Genomic DNA, 7482 nt, shown 5'->3' with positions numbered 1-7482 from the left:
ATGAGGTGGAGTAAGCACACTTCTTACCCTCATTTAACAGAAAAGGAAGCAAGGCATGGAGAGATTAAGTAAATTTTCCAAGTTCAACACAGTTAGCAAGTAAAAACAATTTTTTTTAAAAACAGTAACATTTACCTGAAACCAAATACCTGGCATACTTCAAAAGTACCTTATCCACTGAACATCATTTGTTTTCAATCTAACACTTAGAGACTTTCTGAGTCATTACACAGGATGAGGTCCTTAACGTAGCTCAACAAAAGTATGTAGCCACCTGTGCACACTTATTAGCGAGAAGAACAAAAATAGCAACCACTTTTTAAGTGCTTCTACTTAGAGTCAGTAGCACTTTACTTGTATTTGTATTTTTTCGTACTTCAATTCTTGCTTCTCTTCTGATTTACTTTATAAAAGAGAATTGGTGTTTTTGTCAATAGGGACCGTTACTTAATCACCTTTCCACCAGCAGAGTACTTGATGCAGTGTTTTGTATACAGTAGTGGCATAATAAATGTTTATTAAATGTGGAACGGTCTAGCAAATCCAAGCTCTCTCCAAGAATGTTCTTTAAAGAAGCCTTTCCAGTTTTCTTTAGGGCATTTAAAATAATAGCTCAAAGGCATCATTTGAAACAGAGCTACACTGGAGCAGTTTCCTTGGAGAGGCCAGGACATGTCTGCTCAAAGCATCTTAGCTCCTTTTCTATTCTGCAGAGCTTTCCAGTTTGGTGGTGGAGCTCTGCAGCCTGGTCCCTAACAGGCCATGGACTGGTACTAGTCAGTCCAGGGGTTGGGGACCACAGTAGTAGAGTATCTGGTACACAGCAGACACAAAATAACTGGGTGGCCCCATCTGCAGAGGTGATCAGATGAAGTAAGCAAAAACATATTTTTTCCCAAAGTGTGGGGACAGCATAAAAACCAGATGGGCAGGGAAGTCTTTTCAAAAGGAATGAAGAGGACCTTTCTCAGACTTCTGTGTCATTGATGGTGCTCTCACAGTCCCCATTCCTTCTCAGATGGTCTGGGCTGTGCAATGTGACCCGACTCCCTGGGATGACACCAACTACGACCTCTTTTTGATCAATGCAAGAAAAATAGCATTCCACAGTTGTTCCTGGGATGAAACCAGCTTTAAAGAGCTTTTCTGAATGAGTAGGTTTTAGTCCATTGATTTGCATGCTTCCTATACTAAATTGAGGTCCAGAGAGGTTAAGGCATATGCCCAATGTCACAGAGCAAAAAAGTGGAGGAACCAAGAGGCAAACCCAGGTCTGACTTCAGAGCCCTTAAGTCTGGGCTGTACTGCTTTGTGTGAAAATGGAGTCAGTGTCCAGGAAGTTGCATTCCCACTCTCTCTTCCTGCTGCAGGAAGGAGAATGGCAGAATGAACCCACCCTTCTCCTGCAGTGGGAGTGGGAGGGAATGCCAAGGCTCAGGTCCGCATGACTAGCCAGATCAGGAGGCTCTGTACGTCCTCCACAGATGGCCTCCTCCAGGTAAGCGTTGAGCTCCCGCTCCCCAGCCAGGGAGAGGCTACGTGCCAGCACCAGCGGTGGCAAAATGGCTGCTCACCTAGCAGGGGTCCTCTTCAGCCATTCCAGCAGGAGAGGAGGCAAAGCCTTAGAGAAAGGCAGCCAAGCCTGTTGTGGCTTTGATCCTTCCTTTACCCCCTTGGGAAGTGTGGAGGGCAGAGAGGAAAATTCAGCCTTTTTAACCTCAGCTGCCAGTGAATGCTTAAAATTCTCTGAAGACAAATTTAAAGGAGCCAGCCACCCAGAGGCTCTCTAGGTGTCTATGTCTGGTTCTGCTTAATAAGCCAGAGGCAGCGGGGACGAGCTGCTCATGAACAGTCCTGATCCTCACATGCAACTCAGACTGGCCGTAGCGGGTGGCCTGACAGAGGGAAGCTGCCATGTGAGCTGAGAGCACGTCCCAGGAGCTAAGTCAGAGGAGAGTCAGCTGGGGTAGGAGCTCCTGATTCTAACCTGCCACCCCCATTCTGGACACCCTCAATCCACTGCAGCTTTCCTGGGCCCAGACTGCTGGGTCTTTGATTTCAGGCAAAGGGTGGTGTGCAAAACGATTTGCTAAGACAGGTGAGATGCTCAGGCTGAGAAGGGCTTGGGCTGGAACCATCCCGCCCACACATAGGCCATCCTCCCTGTGCTTCCCCGAATGTGCCTTGTTCAACAGAGGGAGCAGTGCGTGGCTCACGGTGTGAGGAGCAGGCCACTGCAAAAGGAAGAAACATTTCTGTGGCTTACTTAGGCCAGGAAAGAATATGAAATGAAGACACTGAGCCCCACAGAGAGTAAGTGAGCTCTCCCACCTGCCTGGCTGAATGCTGCCATGGAGATGGGAGGAATGTTCCCGGGAGGGCATGGCGGGAAGTCATACTAACAAGCCTGACCACTTCCTCTTAGCTACTGGAAGTCCCTTTGCAACATGGAGCAAATAAAAGGAGCCCCAAGGAGAGAGAGTCAAAGAATAAAAGAATTTCTACAGGATGCCAGACCCACGATCCCTCCAGGCCAGAATTCTCTGATAACAATAATGAACTTGATAGGGAGAGGGGTGTTCACTCTGATGGCCAGGGCCTGTGTTTTTTATGAATTTTTTAAAAAATGTCTTTCAAGAACCTTACAAGGTTGGAAGGGTTGCCAAAAGTTGTTTTGTGTTTGTCCCTTAAGGAGACCTCAAAAATTAAGCACATATCTCTTCTATCCCCTACCCCTGCCCCCAGAAATCAGTAGCACATTTTTGGCCTATAACCCACAAAGGAACACAGGTAACTTATGGACGGCAGAGAGCACTGGTCTAAGACAGTCCACCGCCTTCCCTGCCAAAAAATGGGCATGTCCTTGGGTAAGTCACTTTGCCACTCTGGACTCAATTTCCTTGCCTGTGAAATGAGGATTGGCTGGACTAGGCTACTAGTTCTCAACCCTGATTGTGAATTAGGGCTTTCTGGGGAGTTTTAAACAAAGTGGTCATTCTTATTGCATAGAAACACACACCCCTACAACCCATAAATGCATACATGTAACAAATGGTGAAAACTGAGTAAGATCTATAGTCTATTTAATAGCATTGTACCAATGTCAACTTCCTGATTTTGATATTGTCTTATGCTTATTTAAGATGACAATCACCGTTGGGGGAAGTTGGGTGAAAGTCACAAAAAAACTGTATGTATTATTGTACAACTTCCTGTAATTTCAAATAAAGAGTTAAAACAATTCTGAACCAGGTGCAGTGGCTCACACCTGTAATCCCAGAGCCTTGGGAGGCTGAGGTGGGAGGAAGGCTTGAGCCCAGGAGTTCAAGGTTACAGTGAACTATGATCACACCACTACACCCCAATGTGGGTGGCGGAGCAAGACCCTGTCTCTAAATAAAAAAAATCCTAATGCCCGAATTCCACCCCATTGGTCTGGGGCTTGGATATCAGTGTTTTTTAAAACCTCCTCGGGTGATTGTAATTTGCAGCTGTGGTTGAGAACCACTGAACTAGGTTATCTCGAGGTCTCTTTCCAACCCTAAAATATTATCAGTCAAATTTATCTAAACCCTTCTTGGAACTATTTACATGTTCAATGTGTAGGAGTAAGACATTGTTAAGTTTATTACCTGCTGTGCGAAAACTTTCTTGAATTTGTCCTGAAGTTACCCTTTCTTTGAGTGACCCAGGCTTGAGCCTCTTTCACTTTCAAGCATTGGCATCCTCTAGCTCTGTGGTCCCCAACCCCCAGGCCACAGACTGGTGGCCTGTTAGTAACTGGGCCGCAGAGCAGGAGGGGAGGAGCAGCAGCAGCAACAAAGCTTCATCTGTATTTACAGCCGCTCCCCATAGCCCCCATCACTGCCTGAGCTCCACCTCCTGTTAGATCAGCGGTAGTATCAGATTCTCGTAGGAGTGTGAACCCTACTGTAAACTGCGCATGTGAGGGATCTAGGTCGCGTGCTCCTTATGAGAATCTAATGCCCAATGATCTGAGGTGGTGATGCTAGCACTGGGGAGTGGCTGAAAATACAGATTATCATTAGCAGAGAGGTTTGACTGCACAAAAAATGTAATGCATGTGAATCATCCAGAAACCATCCCCTCCACCACCACTCCCTAACCCCAGTCCATGGAAAAATTGTCTTCCATGAAACTGGTCCCTGGTGCCAAAAAGGTTGGGGACCCCTGCTCTAGCTGCATCCTGGAGTGGCTGCTTCTCCACTCAACCTCCCTTCCTCAGGATTCTGACCTTTGCCACGGCCCCTATCGCTGGCTGCAGATCCCTTCCTAAAGGGCCCGTGACCACAAGTCCCAGCAATATGATGCCACCAGTTCCATATGGCTCTCAGGAGAGAGGGGTGAACTGAGCAGGCCATGCTCCTCTTTAAAGCTTCTTCACTTCATTCCCTGCACTTCCACCCACAGCTCAGCGGTGTCCCAGACTCCCAGGGGCCCCACTTGAGGATGCACCCCAGTTCCTAGACTAGCTCCCTGCCCTCCAAAGAGAACACTTCCTTCTTTGCACAACCACGTTGCAATTCTTTACCCCACCCCCTTTAGAGAAAATGATGCCTCCCTACAAACTAATCCCTCCCTCGGAGTCACCCCTTTCCTCATTAGGGCAATCCCAGGACTTCAGTAATCCACAGCAGAACTCCCTTCAAAATCTGAGTTAATTGACCAAGAATTACACAACGGGCGGGGAAGGGGGTGGCTTCAGTAGGACAGTCCCAGGTGAGCTTTGGCATTCCAGGTCCAGTCTGACAGGTTAAGGGGCAGAGGTCTCCCCTTTCCTCCTGATTATCCAGGTGGCAGCTAATGGAGCGCGCGCGCGCGCGCACACACACACACACACACACACACACTTTCATATTTCCCAAATAACAATGCTATGTTCTCTGTCCATATTAAGCAAGAGAAACTGTTTTCTAAAGTATGACCTAATGGACACAGATTTATGTCCTCAATAGGTTTCATACTTTATTATCATGCAAAGCTGCATGGTCTCAGATTTGTTCATCTTCCAGCCCCTACATCTTTCCCAGGGGCCTATAGGAGTATAGGGAATGAGGCCAATTACTCTGCCTGTAAAGTACAGAGACACCTGGTGCTGACTGGCGACCTCTGGCCATACTAAAATTGAGCCCCCAGGGCTCAGAGATACCCCACTGACCAAATGACCATTTTAGGCAGGGCATCTCCATGCCTCATCTGTAAGAGGAAGGGAGCCTGGGCAGCCTCACCAGTGGGTTGCACTGGAGGTTCGTTATATAGGCTTTGAGGATTTGGAAATGATGGTAGCTCCATGTTTACTTTGATCTACTCATTCATGATTTCATTGGCATTAATCCTAACTCTTTTTAGCCTTTATCTTTCTAGACTGAATAATCATTTTTAAAAACATTTTCTATCAACAGGTAGCCTCCCCCTCCCTCCTCCCTCTCTTCCTTATCTCCTATACCTTGCTCCCACATGTTCACCTGCAGGCTTAGGCCAGCTGCCAGGATGTCAGGCTCTGGCCATTGCTTGAGGTAATAGTTTCCAAATGTTTACTGCCTTCAGCTTTGTCTCGTCTTATCTCTGTCAGCCTTCGAGAGTTGACCCCTAATTTAAGTTTCCCAATAATTTGAAAATCAGTCCATGCCCATCTTAGCTGAAATTCTCAGAGTTTTAAATTTTTAAAATCACATCCCCTTTTAACTATTGATTTTGCATTTTGAAGGCAGGTAGTCAGTCTTGCATATGGTGAGCACTTAATTAACATTTTGTTTTATTAATCTCTCTAATGGTTCTAAATAACAAAATTATTCCTTCTTTTCAACTTTCATTTATAATTTTATTCAATGCCTTTGTGGTATGAGGAACTGGCTACAGATATACATGTGACTGTTAGGGCAAAAGATCAAATTCCAAAAAAAGATTATTCTTCCAGGTATTGGGAGCAGGTATTGGGAGTTCAGACTGAAACATCAGATAACCTGAGTTAGAGAACTTTTACCCTGATTCTGTAACCTCGGGGAAGTTATTAAATCTCTCCAAGCTTCAGTTTCATCATCTACAAAAATGAGGACGATAATATATACCTTGTGTGGTTTCTTGAAGATTAAATGTGATAATGCCCACAGAACTGGCCCACAGAGAGAGCTTAGTCCACGCAAGCTATTATTATTGTGCTTTTAGGTCCTTCAAGTGAACAATTCAGACATTGAACATGTCAGTGTTCTTCAAGTGTAGTTAGAGAACCATCTTTATCAGAATCAATTGAGGTACGTTTAAAACATGCAGGCGCCTGGGTGCCACCCCAGACTTCCTGAATCATGCTTTCTTATGCTAAGGCACCTGCATTTTCCCCAACATCCTGGGTATATGTTGGTGAGAGACATTTTAGATTGTCCCAGTGCTGCTGCTGATGTTTTACCTGCTGCTACGGGTTCCTGAGCTGTTTTGTGCAAGCTGCGGCAGCTAAGACTGGGTGGGCAGCATCCTTCCACTTAGAAATGCATCAGGTGACCTGTTGGCCCAAATTTCTGGAAAGCTATTAAAGACCATTTTGAGTTGGAGTCACAGATTGTGATGCACAGCAGCTATGTTTGCCCTTGTCTGACATTCCTTTATAAATCCTTTTCTATACCAGATTTAGGCAAGAACTAGGGGCATGTGAAGAAAGAATAAGAGATAAAGAGGTAGGAAAATGCTGTCTATTAGAGCTGCGAGAGAATTGATGCAGGAGGCAGAGGGTCAGAGTGGGGAATAAAAAGAAAAAACAATGGCATCCAGAAAGGGGATATATTGATGCCAACCACTGGACATCTTCGGATTCTTTGCTCTTTGTCCCTTGGGAACAGCTGCTGAGGTGGGGTGGAGAGTGTGAAGGGGATCTGGTCTGTGTGAATAGATACTTGTTGACAACAGGCCAGTTTCAATTCAGTTTCAAGCCATTACAAATTAGTTTTATTGGCATCTCCGAAAAGCAGCAATTGTTCTATTTCCCTGGCATAATTATCCCATGGATCAGGCTGCAACTTGCCCTGTTTGCCCAAGCCTTACTTGAGTCCCCAGGGAGGTGACAGTCAGATGGTGTAATTTTGAAACCATATCCATCTCCTGATAGGAAGAAGCCCACCTCGGTGGTCATTAGCTTCTTCCCTTGGGTCTCCAGGATGTAGAACCTGTAGCCTGGCAGCCCTTGTGCTCGGCATCTTTGTGTACTACAGACAGTCCCTCACTTTTGGGGAGGTCTGACTTCGTTGTGATGGGAGCACACCTTTGTGTGTATTAAGAAGCTGGGGCTTAATGATTCCATAGGTTCCTGAACAGCCTTTCACAAGTGGTGGCTCAAACTTTTCACCACTGGGGAGTAAGGGGCAGGGCTTTGGTATCCTTCAGACCCAAGTTTGGGTGCATACTGGCTGGGCAATATTGGACAGGTGACTTTACTCCTCATTTTGTTATTGATGTTGTTGTGAAGATTAAATG

Source organism: Propithecus coquereli, unplaced genomic scaffold, assembly GCF_000956105.1.
Source record: "Propithecus coquereli isolate 6110/MARCELLA unplaced genomic scaffold, Pcoq_1.0 Scaffold6, whole genome shotgun sequence".
Taxonomy (NCBI): domain Eukaryota; kingdom Metazoa; phylum Chordata; class Mammalia; order Primates; family Indriidae; genus Propithecus; species Propithecus coquereli.
The sequence above is the reverse complement of the archived record's forward strand: the minus strand, read 5'-3'. Positions refer to the sequence as shown.